Here is a 15,537-nt window from a genome sequence, read left to right as displayed (position 1 = left end):
GGACATATATCCACATGTGGTGGGAATGCCCACAGGTCAAACAAATATGGTTCAAACTCTCTGAGTTACTTAGCGAAGTCTTATCTGAAACTATCTCTCTAACACCGTCACAAGCATTGTTAAACGAACACATTAAACCCTTTAATGCACCTATCAATACGTTCATACGTACACTATGCACGGCCACTAGGATTTGCTTAGCACGATATTGGAAATCAGGAGCACCCTCATGGGGGGAGGTGATGGACAAGATTCAAGCTACATATAAAATGTTGGAAACGATAGCCCACATTAAAAATAACTATGAACAATTCTTAAAAATATGGAACTTCTGGATCTTGTCAGGACATTAGATACATAGAGGGCGGGAGCATGTAGCTTTGACATTAGGATAGGTTGCCTACAGATAGGGTCTCTGGGACGACCCACAAAGCTGCTCAGGTGACTGCGATTTGACTTTTGCTTAGAAACTGGTGGGGGCCCTTCCCTCGGATCTGCTGCAAGGGAAAAGAGGCGACAGGCAAGTTGTTGGTAATTTAATTTTATGTTGGTTTATGTTTGGTTTTTGAAGGGTTGGGGGGAGGGGGAGGGGGGGGGGGAAAGTATAGAAAGTACATATGTCGGGTGTGGAGAAGGGAGAAGTGAGAAATTGTCTGATTTGTTTTTTTACTGTTGTTCCCTTCAATGCATCCCTAAAAATTTAGTAATATAGTTGGCTACTCAACAACACAGGACTGAAGATTTTTGCCACAATAGCTCTATAAGACACCTTTCATGTGCTAATGGACCTTTAGATAACTTCTCCATAGCGGATCACTGTGTGATGGACTAAAGCTTCTGATCGGGGGATGGTGGAGGGGTTTCGTTTTGTGTACTTACTGCAATAAAAATCATTTCAACTAAACAGATAAGAGTCTAGTAGGGCCCTCTGGGGGTTCTTTATATATGCTGTATATTTTTTGTATATTGTATATTTTATAATTTCATGTTATATGACATATAATATTGGGATATCACTGCATTTGCCCTATTGTCATTGGTTTGTTTGTTTTTATAACAATTTATATATTGGAGGAAGAGGGTATTATTAAAGTTTATTGCACTACACAATTTTGGACTTGCGCCCCCTAGAGTTGCCACATAGTGTTCGCAGCAGGTTTGCCAAGATATAGGTATTTTAGCTGTTATAGGCAACAAATGGTTAATGTGTGTACTGGTTTCATAAATATCTGTTTGAGAAACACATATATATTTTTACATGCTATGTGATTATATACGTCACTTTTGTCTACTCAGTCTCATCTGTTCTATAAGGGGATAAACAGGGTACTCATTGTTGTTCACCAAAGGGATTGTTCTTAATTGTATTTACATGCTGACACATATGTGTTTCCTCTGTGTCTATGATTATGGTCTAAACAACAGACTATTTGGTCCTGTTTTACCCTTCATTACAGCCTGTTGCTGTTCTTCGTTTTAAAATGGATCTATAAATACAATTTGACTTTTATTGTATCCTACTTGAACAAGCCTGGACTGCTTCTTTTCTGGATTTTATTTTTTCCATACAGTGTAGGAACTTGTTGGTGCATGGCTGGCTATCCATAAGGATGGGCTGATTGAATAATAAACCATGGATACAACAATCAGCTGAATCCTAACATGACATGCCCCCTTGCCTGTGTTTGTTGATTTAGGGAAACCAGAAATGTCCTTGAGGACATCAGAATGCATAAATCCCTGAGGGTATCATCAGAGTGCATAAATCCCTGAGGGCATCACCAGAGCACATAACTCCCTGGGGACATCATCACAGTGCATTAATCCCTGAGGGAATCATCAGAGTGTATAAATACCTGTGAATAACCCCACTGAATAGTATCAAATGTTGTTCCTCTGGGCTACCCTGATGGAGATCAAAGGCTGCTGGATCTTTGTAGTAATAAATAAGATGTATTAAGATGTATCAAAATTATTTTTTCTTCACTTGTGGTAGATAATACTCTCTCTCTGGTATGGCAGAAGCATAACTTGATACAAAAAAATCATTATAATAATAACAATGATACCATTAAAGAACTAATTTGTTGGGAATGTAAAGCCAGGTGCAAGATAAAGTAGCTAGATTTACTCTTCATTTTTAGAATAAGTCAATCGATAGAACCACAAATATATGTATTGCTTTCTAGAACCTAAGTTTTAGAATCAACAAAAATGATAAAGTCCATATCATTAAGTAACATGTCTACCTTGAAGACTTTGACCATAGAACTAATGGCAACGTGACTGAAGTAGGAACATTTAACCTCTTCCCGACATTAGGACATTTCATGCCGTCCTAACTGTGCTAGGCTTTAGTGCCATTAGGACAGCATGGAACGTTTGGCTGTACTGAAGCCAACAGTGCTTTGTGAATGGGATCGCGATCTGAAGGGCGTGCCTAGTGTCATAGGGACGCCCCCTGACCTGATCCCATCATTAAAATCTTATGATCACATGCACAATTGTGTGATTTCAATTTGTTTACATCGGAACGTTGTTCCGATGTAGACAAATTAGCCCGGTCACGAAAGGGTGAAAATCAATTTTATTACGCTTTCATACTAATTATACTCAATAAATTATATCAATGGTTAATTAGTAGAACAATATGTTGTGCAATGTTCAATTTACCTGCAACTGTAACGCAGCATCAGAGTCCTCATAAATTCGACGTGCTACACCTGAATTTTCTAGAGCCAGTTTTTCCAGAAAATAATAGTCAACACCAGAACCAAAACCAAGAGAATATAGTGTATATTTTCCTTGGCCAGCCTTTTTTACATTTTGCTGAATTCTTGCCGGATCCGATTCACCTTGTAGTAAATAAATTGCAGTAAAATTACATTATCCATCACTGGTCTTGCATTTAAAGTAATATATATTTTTACATTTTGAATTTTGATTTTATACTAACTGTTATTTAGTTATAAATGTTAAGAGTTTAAGATTAGACGACTGGTAGAAACATATATATATATACAGGGAGTGCAGAATTATTAGGCAAGTTGTATTTTTGAGGATTAATTTTATTATTGAACAACAACCATGTTCTCAATGAACCCAAAAAACTCATTAATATCAAAGCTGAATATTTTTGGAAGTAGTTTTTAGTTTGTTTTTAGTTTTAGCTATTTTAGGGGGATATGTGTGTGTGCAGGTGACTATTACTGTGCATAATTATTAGGCAACTTAACAAAAAACAAATATATACCCATTTAAATTATTTATTTTTACCAGTGAAACCAATATAACATCTCAACATTCACAAATATACATTTCTGGCATTCAAAAACAAAACAAAAACAAATCAGTGACCAATATAGCCACCTTTCTTTGCAAGGACACTCAAAAGCCTGCCATCCATGGATTCTGTCAGTGTTTTGATCTGTTCACCATCAACATTGCGTGCAGCAGCAACCACAGCCTCCCAGACACTGTTCAGAGAGGTGTACTGTTTTCCCTCCTTGTAAATCTCACATTTGATGATGGACCACAGGTTCTCAATGGGGTTCAGATCAGGTGAACAAAGAGGCCATGTGATTAGATTTTCTTCTTTTATAGCCTTTCTTGCCAGCCACGCTGTGGAGTACTTGGACGCGTGTGATGGAGCATTGTCCTGCATGAAAATCATGTTTTTCTTGAAGGATGCAGACTTCTTCCTGTACCACTGCTTGAAGAAGGTGTCTTCCAGAAACTGGCAGTAGGACTGGGAGTTGAGCTTGACTCCATCCTCAACCCGAAAAGGCCCCACAAGCTCATCTTTGATGATACCAGCCCAAACCAGTACTCCACCTCCACCTTGAGTCGGACTGGAGCTCTCTGCCCTTTACCAATCCAGCCACGGGCCCATCCATCTGGCCCATCAAGACTCACTCTCATTTCATCAGTCCATAAAACCTTAGAAAAATCAGTCTTGAGATATTTCTTGGCCCAGTCTTGACGTTTCAGCTTGTGTGTCTTGTTCAGTGGTGGTCGTCTTTCAGCCTTTCTTACCTTGGCCATGTCTCTGAGTATTGCACACCTTGTGCTTTTGGGCACTCCAGTGATGTTGCAGCTCTGAAATATGGCCAAACTGGTGGTAAGTGGCATCTTGGCAGCTGCACGGTTGACTTTTCTCAGTTCATGGGCAGTTATTTTGCGCCTTGGTTTTTCCACACACTTCTTGTGACCCTGTTGACTATTTTGAATGAAACGCTTGATTGTTCGATGATCACGCTTCAGAAGCTTTGCAATTTTAAGAGTGCTGCATCCCTCTGCAAGATATCTCACTATTTTTTACTTTTCTGAGCCTGTCAAGTCCTTCTTTTGACCCATTTTGCCAAAGGAAAGGAAGTTGCCTAATAATTATGCACACCTGATATAGGGTGTTGATGTCATTAGACCACACCCCTTCTCATTACAGAGATGCACATCACCTAATATGCTTAATTGGTAGTAGGCTTTCGAGCCTATACAGCTTGGAGTAAGACAACATGCATAAAGAGGATGATGTGGTGAAAATACTCATTTGCCTAATAATTCTGCACTCCCTGTATATACAGCAGGTATTGGCAGGTGCACTCTCACTAACACTTTAGTTCCAAATGCCAGGGTGCTAGAATATGGTGTAGAATATGGAAATCAGGAGACAGCACTCACTGGTCTTGACAATACTGGATTTATTCAGTGACGTTTCGGGGAATACACCCCTTCATCAGACCCCGGGTCTGATGAAGGGGTGTATTCCCCGAAACGTCACTGAATAAATCCAGTATTGTCAAGACCAGTGAGTGCTGTCTCCTGATTTCCATATATATATATATAATAGCCTTAAAGGGAAATTAAACCTGAAAACGTTTCTTTAATGACTCAAATAGAACATGCAATTTAAAACAACTTTCTAATTTACTTCCAGTATCACATTTTCTTAATTCTCTTGGTATCTTTTGTTGAAAACCAGGGATGTAAGCTTTAGGAGCGTGCACATATGGTAGCAGTTTTAAGAAAATTATCTATTTGCAAGATTACTAAATGACAGCACTATTTCCTGCCATGTATGCTTCTGATGCCTAGGTATCTCTTCAACAAAGAATAGCATGGGAACAAAGCAAATTTGATAACAGAAGTAAATTGGAAACTTTTTAAAATTGTATGCTCTGTCTGAATCATAAAGAAACATTTTTGGGTTTCATGTCCCTTTAAAAAACTAAGATTATAGCCCAGTTAAAGAAACATTTATTCAGTAATTCACCTTACTCAGAGAGTGGGAGTCGTGACCAGTGTTAGGGTGGGCAGAGAGACGAAGTTTGGAGCCAATTTGGCTGGATCGGCTGTGGCCAGACTTGCCATGTGTGGAGTCAGTCAAGCGGCTCAGAGTAGTTTTAATTAATTTGCCTTATTTTTACCCTGATCATAGTACACTTAGAGGCGCCTCTGTTTGTTTCCTATCATGGAACCTTCTGCATTCATCTGACGATTACCTCAAAGAGCAGCCGGGATCTATGTGTGACATCTTTTGGGACTCATCCACATTGACATTGTTAAATTTATATTAGGACTTTTTTTCTATTGCTGATTCTGATATTTTTTCCTGCTAAGCACCCCATATATAATATTAGAGTAATACACTTTAGTGTATGTTCTTTTACTATAATGTGTTTTTTATGGAATTTTAAGGAACTTTCTAATTTACTCCTATTATCAATTTTTCTTGGTTCTCTTGGCATCTTTATTTGAAAAGCAGGAATGTAAGCCTAGGAGACAGACAATTTTTGGTTCAGCACCTGGGTAGAGCTGCACCATGTAGCCACCAATCAGCAAATGCTACCCAGGGTGCTGATCCAAAAAAGGGCTGGCTCCTAAGCTTGCATTACTGCTTTTTAAAATGAAGATACAGAGAGAATGAAGAAAAATTGATAATCAGAGTAAATTAGAAAGTTACTTAAAATTGCACGCTCTATCTGAATCATTAAAAAAAAATTGGTTTCATATCCCTTTAAACAGTTGATATTGCTAGAATCATAATAAAAATGTACTGTTAAAGATGAGTGAGATCAATTATAAAAAAAGTATGTCAAATCATTTCAATACAGATAGTTATGTAAAGGACATTACAAATCTTCTTAACCTTTCAAATATACTGCACATATAGCTGTATATATATACTGTATAGCACATCACCAAGGCCCCTCCAGTTCTGCTTTTTATTATGTTAGCTAACTGATCCTTTGAGGATTTTAGCCAATAAAACTCATACAGAACACAATAATTGACTGTACTCTTAGGGGGATATTTATCAAGTTGTCAACTATGTAGCAATCGCCGGCATCAATACGCTCGCCTAACATCGCCAAACATCTCGGCCGCAGATCTCAATACGATCTCCATATTTATTAAAAAAGCCGTCAAAAACACACGCACCAAGTACGGGGCAATGAGCATTGGACTGTTGTTAACTAACAGTATCGTAGACGCTGCTATTCGTGTTTTTCCCAACTTTATTTATAACATGTCACTAAACGCCGCCACTATACTAAAATGTTTATCTCCTATCCCGCCACTCCCTGATATCGCTGTAACCTAAATAAAAATAGTAACCCCTATCCCGCCACTCCCCGACATCGCCGCAACCTAAATAAACATATTAACCCCTAAACCTCTGGCCTCCCACATCACCACCACTAACTAAACCTATTAACCCCTAAACCCCTAAACCGTCAGCCTCCCACATCGCAAAAACCTAAATTAAGCTAATAACCCCTAAACCCTACAAACCCCTAACTTTAAATTAAAATTACAACATCCCTATCTTAATATAAATTAAAACTTACCTGTAGAATTAAAATAAACTATTTTTTAAACTATTAATTAACCTACCCTAACTATTATACTACAATTAAATTAAACTACCAATTAAATAAACTAAATTACATATTAAAAAACCTAACCCTACTAAAATTATTTAAATATACTATTAAACATTATTAAAAGTACTACATTACAAAAAAAACCACTAAATTACAAAAACAAACACTATATTACGGGAATTTTTTTTTTATCAAAAATATTTTTTTTACACCTAATCTAATAGCCCTATCAAAATAAAAAATCCCCCCCAAATAAAAAAACCCTAGCCTACAATAAACTACCAATGGCCCTTAAAAGGGCCTTTTGTGGGGCATTGCCCCAAAGATATCATCTCTTTTACCTGTAAAAAAAATACAAACACCCCCCAACAGTAAAACCCACTACCCAACCAACCCCCCCAAATAAAACAACTATCTAAAACAACCTAAGTTACCTATTGCCCTGAAAAGGGCATTTGTATTGGCATTGCCCTTAAAAGGGCATTTAGTTATTTTACTGTCCAGACCCTAATCTAAAAATAAAACCCACGCAAAAAACCCTTAAAAAAGCCTAACACTAACCCCCGACAATCCACTTACAGCTCTAAAAGTCCCGCTTGAAGGATCCATCCAGCCGGCAAAGTCATCATCCATGTGACAAGAAGTCTTCATCCAGATGGCATCTTCTATCTTCATCCAGCTGGTGAAGTCCTCCTCAAGAAGTCTTCATCCAGATGGCATCTTCTATCTTCATCCATCCGGCGCGGAGCGGGTCCATCCTGAAGACATCCAGCATGGAGCATCCTCTTCATATGGTCACCGCCGTATCCAAGATGGCGTCCGTTGCATTCCTATTGGCTGAAAGATTTCAATCAGCCAATAGGAATTAGAGCTGCTAAAATCCTATTGGCTGTTCCAATCAGCCAATAGGATTGAGCTCTCATCCTATTGGCTGTTCCAATCAGACAAAATGATTGAGGTCTCATTCTATTGGCTGATTAGAACAGGATTTTACCAGCTCTAATTCCTATTGGCTGATTGAAATCATTCAGCTAATAGGAATGCAAGGGACACCATCTTGGATTGCTTTACTTGCATTCAAGTTCCAGTGTACGGCTGCGACCATATGAAGAGGATGCTCCGCGCCGGATGTCTTCAGGATGGACCCGCTCCGCGCCGGATGGATGAAGATAGAAGATGCCGTCTGGATGAAGACTTCTTGCCGTCTATATTAGGACTTCGCCGGCTGGATGAAGATAGAAGATGCCATCTGGATGAAGACTGCTTGCCGCATGGATGATGACTTCGCTGGCTGGATGGATCCTTCAAGCGGGACTTCAAGAACTGTAAGTGGATCGTCGGGGGTTAGTGTTAGGCTTTTTTAAGGGTTTTTTGGGTGGGTTTTATTTTTAGATTAGGGTCAGGGCAGTAAAAGAGCTAAATGCCCTTTTACGGGCAATGCCCATACAAATGCCCTTTTCAGGGCAATGGGTAGCTTAGGTTATTCTATATAGTTTTTTTTATTTGGGGGGTTGGTTGGGTGGTGGGTTTTACTTTAGGGGGTGTTTGTATTTTTTTTACAGGTAAAAGAGCGGATATCTTTGGGGCAATGCCCCACAAAAGGCCCTTTTAAGGGCCAATGGTAGTTTATTGTAAGCTAGGGTTTTTTTATTTTGGGGGGGCTTTTTTATTTTGATAGGGCTATTAGATTTGGTGTAAAAAATATATTTTTGATAATTTGTTTTTTTTCCCCCATAATTTATTGTTTTTTGTTTTTTGTAACTTAGTGTTTGTTTGTTTTTTGTAATGTAGTACTTTTAATAATGTTTAATAGTATATTGAAATAATTTTAGTAGGGTTAGGTTTTTTTAATATGTCATTTAGTTTATTTAATTGGTAGTTTAATTTAATTGTAGTATAATAGTTAGGGTAGATTAATTAATAGTTTAAAAATAGTTTATTTTACTTCTACAGGTAAGTTTTAATTTATATTAAGATAGGGATGTTGTAATTTTAATTTCAAGTTAGGGGATTGTTAGGTTAAGGGATTAATAGCTTAATTTAGTTTTTTGTGATGTGGGGGGCTGACGGTTTAGGGATTAATAGGGGGTTAATAAGTTTATTTAGTGGCAGCAGTGTCGGGAGCCGCGGAATAGGGGTTAATAACATTATGTAGGTGGCGGCGATGTCGGGGGCATCAGATTAGGGGTGTTTAGACTCGGGGTTTATGTTAGGGTGTTAGGTGTAAACATAACTTCTTTTCTACCATAGAAATCAATGGGTTATACTTCATTCTCTAGCAGCATCGAACATAAACTTTTGATGCTTTCAGACTCCCATTGATTTCTATGGTATTCGCGGCCTCAAGGTATGCTGTGTCAGACAGCCACGAGCATACCTGTTAATTATTTGATAAATGGGAAAAAGTGTCAAATAGAGCCGAATGTGTATTCGGAACATCTGTAATTACGTAAGCATCGATCTGCAACGGATTGAGATCGCCGGTTCGTATGTTACGTCACATGTTTCAACATTTGCTGGTCTTGAGGCTTTGCTAACTAGGTCGGATCAATCTCGCAACAATTACGATGTGGAATTCCAGCGTATTTGCGGTTGAAAGCTTGATAAATATACCCTTAGTGCACATCCTATGCCTTGTTAAGCAATATCAGAAAACCCTGGGTGCATTTCCCAAATATAGAAAAAATAAAAGGCAGCAACAGAAACAGGGTATCACTCACTTGGTAGTTGTTATGTGTTTAATTGCTGGCTGGTATCTTGAGCATTATTGTGTATATTTATTGTTGTAATCTAGTGGGTTTTGCATACAGTCTTCCCTGGGGTTTGCATCCTGTGTCTGTGGATGAGAATCTATTATATACAGAGAGATCTTCCAATGTGCTTGGAAATGTATTCTCAGAGTATTCTGTGAGTGGTATCAGGAACACGTGATATGCACGGTCCATAATGAGAATTAATGAAAAATTGCAGCAGAGTATATAGTAATTTCACTTACCTTCATTAGCTTCACCATCAGTCAGAAGGATGATTAAAGATGTTGATCTTTCCGGAACCTCTTTTAATTCATGTGCTTTATTCAGCAGTTCAAATCGCTTTTATTAAAGGGTCATTGTTGTTTGTCACTATAACACAATTTCAATAAAAAATAAAACATTAATATCTTTAAGGAGTATGTAAACAACAACAAAAAAATATACAGAAGACAAATATATAGTAATGGCTATCTAGAAGGCATTAGGGGACATTTTATTAATTAATTAAAACCATACCATATGGAAAGATTCAAAGATTAAGATGCAATTGTTCTAAAATTGAAAATCTTGAAAGAGAAGGCAATTCAAGGGAGAAAAGACAACTACAATGTATAACTGCCTAAGCAAAGTAAAAATACAAAAATAAATAAATAAACAAAAACAAACAGGTAGAACTTTATCATTTAAACATAATACACAGACAAGAGAACCACACATATAGAATTGCTACATTTAATGAAGCCAGCACCAAAAATTAAGAAAATCTTAAAGAAATGATGGTCCATTTAACAAGATAAACTGTTTTTAAAAATAGGTTAAGGAGTACCAAATGTTACAGTTAAGAGAAATCGTAATTTTTAAGAAAATAAATAAATACGTGCCTAAGCAAGAGGGGGGAGAGATGGAAAACCAAACAGGTCACAAGAGAAGAGTGCTTTTTTTAATGTAACATAGAATAACTGTGTAGACTGTAGTCTTGCATATAACAAAAATGAACCTACAAAAATTGTAATTTCTATCTCCAAAGAAAAAATTTGCACCCTTAAGGATATATTATAATATATACACATATATATAGATATATATAAATATATAGTATATATACTGTATATATATATATATATATTATATATATATATATATATATATATATATATAATATATATATATATATATATGGGCTCAAAATTTCAGGTCCTAACCTACTAGCCAGGCCAAAAATGTTACCTCGCCACTTTTGATCCCACCCATTCCACGCCCACTGCATACACACGTCATGCCCACTACTCCCCCCCCTCTTTGCATATGTTTAGCCATTGCAAAGCACCTTCTTGTGCAGAGAAACTTTTATTTTTGTTTACAATACCTAACAAATAATTACATACACACATATTTACATACACACACATACATACATTACTCACCAATTAACAGACACACATATATACATACACACATACATATTTACACGCCCATACATGCACACTTATTTACATACACACAAACATATTTTACACATACACACACACACCTATTTACAAACACACATACACACAAATATTTTTTTATATACACACATATATACACACTTATTTACATACATATTTACATACACACACATATATACACACTTATTTACATACACACATACATATTTACATACACACATACATACACACACATATTTACATACACACACATACATACATACATATACATATTTACATACACACACACACATATTTACATACACACACATACATACACACACATATTTACATACACACACATACATATTTACATACACACACACACCTATTTACAAACACACATACACACAAATATTTTTTATATACACACATATATACACACTTATTTACATACATATTTACATACACACACATATATACACACTTATTTACATACACACATACATATTTACATACACACATACATACACACACATATTTACATACACACACATACATACATACATACACATATTTACATACACACACACACATATTTACATACACACACATACATACACACACATATTTACATACACACACACACATATTTACATACACACACATACATACACACACATATTTACATACACACACATACATATTTACATGCACATACATACACACATACTTACATACACACACATATTAACACACACACACATATTTACATACACACACATACATACACACACATATTTACATACACACATATTTACATACACACACATACATACATACACACACATACATACACACACATATTTACATACACATACATACATACACACACATATTTACATACACACATACATATTTACATACACACACATATTAACACACACATATTTACATACACACACATACATATACACACATATTACATACACACACATATTTACACACACACACACACACATATTTACATACACACATACATATTTACATACACACACATATTTACACACACACACACACACATATTTACATACACACACATACATACATATTTACATACACACACATATTTACATACACACACATATATACACACACACACACATATTTACACACACACACACATATTTACATACACACACATACATATTTACATACACACACATATTTACACACACACACATATTTACATACACACACCTGCATACATGTTTACACACACACACACATATTTACACACACACACATATTTACATACACACACACACATATTTACATACACACATACATATACATACATATTTACATACACACACATAGAGGGGTAGTTATCAACGCGTCTACTTTACCTGCCTTCACCGGCCCAATACACCCGCCTAAGCTCGCCTCACATCGCCGCCGCGGACCTGCAAAAATTCGCCTAAGTTATCAAAAAAGCTGTCAAAAAGCTGTGCACCAAGTACGGGGTGATGAGCAGCGGACTGTGAGAGTTATCACTCATCCGATCGCGCTGCTCTTCGGCTTTTTGACAGCTTTATTGCTAGCCCTGTCACTAAGCACCCACACTAAACTACACTGTTCTACCCCCTGATACCGGCGCCCCCAGAGCCCCCCACAACTAAATAAAGTTATTAACCCCTAAACCGCCGCAACTCTTATAAATGTATTAACCCCTAAACCGCAGCTCCCAGACACCGCCGCCACCTACATTATACCTAGTAACCCCTATCCCTGCCCCCCCTATACCGCCACCCTCTATAATAGTTATTAACCCCTATCCTGCGGATCCCGGACCTTGGCCGCAACTAAATAAATAGTTTAACACCCTAAAACCGCCGCTCCCGGACCCCGCCGCAACCTATATTAAACTTATTAACCCCTATCATGCCCCCCCTACAACCGTCGCCACCTATTGTCATATTCCTGTATCTTTAAGTACTAGACCAACCCACTCCTTCACCTCCCTATAAAGGTGTGTTCAGTTACATCTGTGCTTTGCTTGATAATTGAAGTTTGTAGTTCATACTCTGCTTCAAACTCTAAAGCTAAACTTTACAGATCCTGCTTTTTCGTACCTGCTCAAGGAAATCATTTGTCATCTCACCAGCTTTTTAACCTAAGAAGCATTTCCAGCTGCTTTACACTTTAAAACAGTTTTTCAGCACATCAGACGGATCTTACGCTCATCTGTGACGTAAACATACTTTGGCTGCAGCTCAATCAAGTGTGTGTTCACATCCGCAGTATAACCTTTCAGCCAGCTCCGTTACCGAGCGTATAGCGCAACCTGGAAATAGTATCAGCTTCCCTGCTGTGATCCGCCTTGACTCTGTGCCAACTCCGCTCTCTACAGTTCTAAGCTCACTCGCAAGTATCAATACTTTTTATATACATTTGTCTCTAGTTGTATATAATTGTATCCAAAGTTCTGCTGACAGTGCAAAGTTCTGTTAAAGTGCATTCACCTGGTTTAATCTCGCTCTTTCCTTCTCTCTGTATCACATGCTTTGCCTGCTGTAGCTTGATAACCTTTGATATATGGACATTTGCAGACTGCAAATCAGGTACTCGCTTCTAAGTTTGACTAAAAAAGACTTTGCTATAAAAAACTGCTTATCTCATACCTAAAAGTTATATGTTTGCTATCTTCTATCTTTAAAGAACACAACTCTTTACAAGTGTTTAAAACATACAAAGGCTACATATCATCTGTTTTATTCACTTTATTTTGATTTTGTAAAGTGCTATAAAAAGAACTTATACTTAGTAAATTAGCTATCTCCCTTGGTAAAAACCTTTTGTATAAGCCTGTTTCACTTAAGGTTTCTCTGGGAATAGCCACATTATACAAGCTTATGACACCTATAATAAATTTATTAACCCCTATCCTGCCCGCCCCTACAACCGCCGCCACTGTAATACAATTATTAACCCCTAAACCTAAGTCTAACACTAACCCTAACACCCCCCTAACTTAAATATTAATTAAATAAATCTAAATAATATTTCTATTATTAACTAAATTAATCCTATTTAAAACGAAATACTTACCTTTAAAATAAACCCTAATATAGCTACAATATAAATAATAATTATATTGTAGCTATCTTAGGATTTATTTTTATTTTACAGGCAAATTTCAATTTATTTTAACTAGGTACAATAGCTATTAAATAGTTATTAACTATTTAATAGCTACCTAAGTTAAAATAAAGAGAAATTTACCTGTAAAATAAAAACTAACCTAAGTTACAATTACACCTAGCACTACACTATCATTAAATAAATTATTCCTATTTAAACTAAATACTTACCTGTAAAATAAACCCTAAGATAGCTACAATATAATTAATAATTACATTGTAGCTATTTTAGGATTTATATTTATTTTACAGGTAACTTTGTATTTATTTTAGCTAGTTAGAATAGTTATTAAATAGTTATTAACTATTTAATAACTACCTAGCTAAAAGAAATACAAAATTACCTGTAAAATAAATCCTAACCTAAGTTACGATTAAACCTAACACTACACTATCATTAAATTAATTAAATAAATTAACTACAAATAACTACAATTAAATACAATTACATAAACTAACTAAAGTACAAAAAATAAAAAAAGCTAAGTTACAAAAAAATAAAAAAATAAGTTACAAACATTTAAAAATATTAAAATTGTAAGCTACTTACACCTAATCTAAGCCCCCTAATAACATAACAAAGCCCCCCAAAATAAAAAAATGCCCTACCCTATTCTAAATTTAAAAACTTCAAAGCTCTTTTACCTTACCAGCCCTTAAAAGGGCCTTTTGCGGGGCATGCCCCAAAGAAAACTGCTCTTTTGCCTGTAAAAAGAAAAATACAACCCCCCCAACATTACAACCCACCACCCACATACCCCTAATCTAACCCACACCCCCCTTAAAAAAACCTAACACTACCCCCTGAAGATCATCCTACCTTGAGTTGTCTTTAGCCAGCGACCCACCGATGGAACTGAAGAGGAGATCCGGAGCGGCAAAAGTGATCCTCCAAGGGACGCTGAAGAAGTCTTCCATCCGATGAAGTGATCCTCCAAGCGGCGCTGAAGAAGTCTTCCATCCGGGCGATGTCATCTTCCAAGCGGCGCTGAAGAAGTCTTCCATCTGGGCGATGTCATCTTCCAAGCGGGGTCTTCAATCTTCTTCTTCAGGATCCATCTTCATTCCACTGACGCGAAACATCATTCTTTCCCCCGACGGACTACCGACGAATGAAGGCTCCTTTAAGGGACGTCCCTTCAATTCCGATTGGCTGATAGGATTCTATCAGCCAATCGGAATTAAGGTAGGAAAAATGTGATTGGCTGATTGAATCAGCCAATCAGATTGAAGTTCAATCTGATTGGCTGATCCAATCAGCCAATCA

The 15,537-nt window shown here is 36.8% G+C and overlaps 1 pseudogene; it reads right to left on the bottom strand.

Annotated features, from left to right (window-relative positions):
* LOC128660590 (inter-alpha-trypsin inhibitor heavy chain H3-like) overlaps positions 1 to 15,537 on the bottom strand; it is a 404,005-nt pseudogene that overhangs the window by 185,094 nt on the left and 203,374 nt on the right.

Source organism: Bombina bombina, chromosome 5, assembly GCF_027579735.1.
Source record: "Bombina bombina isolate aBomBom1 chromosome 5, aBomBom1.pri, whole genome shotgun sequence".
Classification (NCBI taxonomy): Eukaryota; Metazoa; Chordata; class Amphibia; order Anura; family Bombinatoridae; genus Bombina; species Bombina bombina.
Note: the sequence above shows the minus strand (reverse complement) of the source record. Positions and strands in the feature narration are given on the sequence as shown.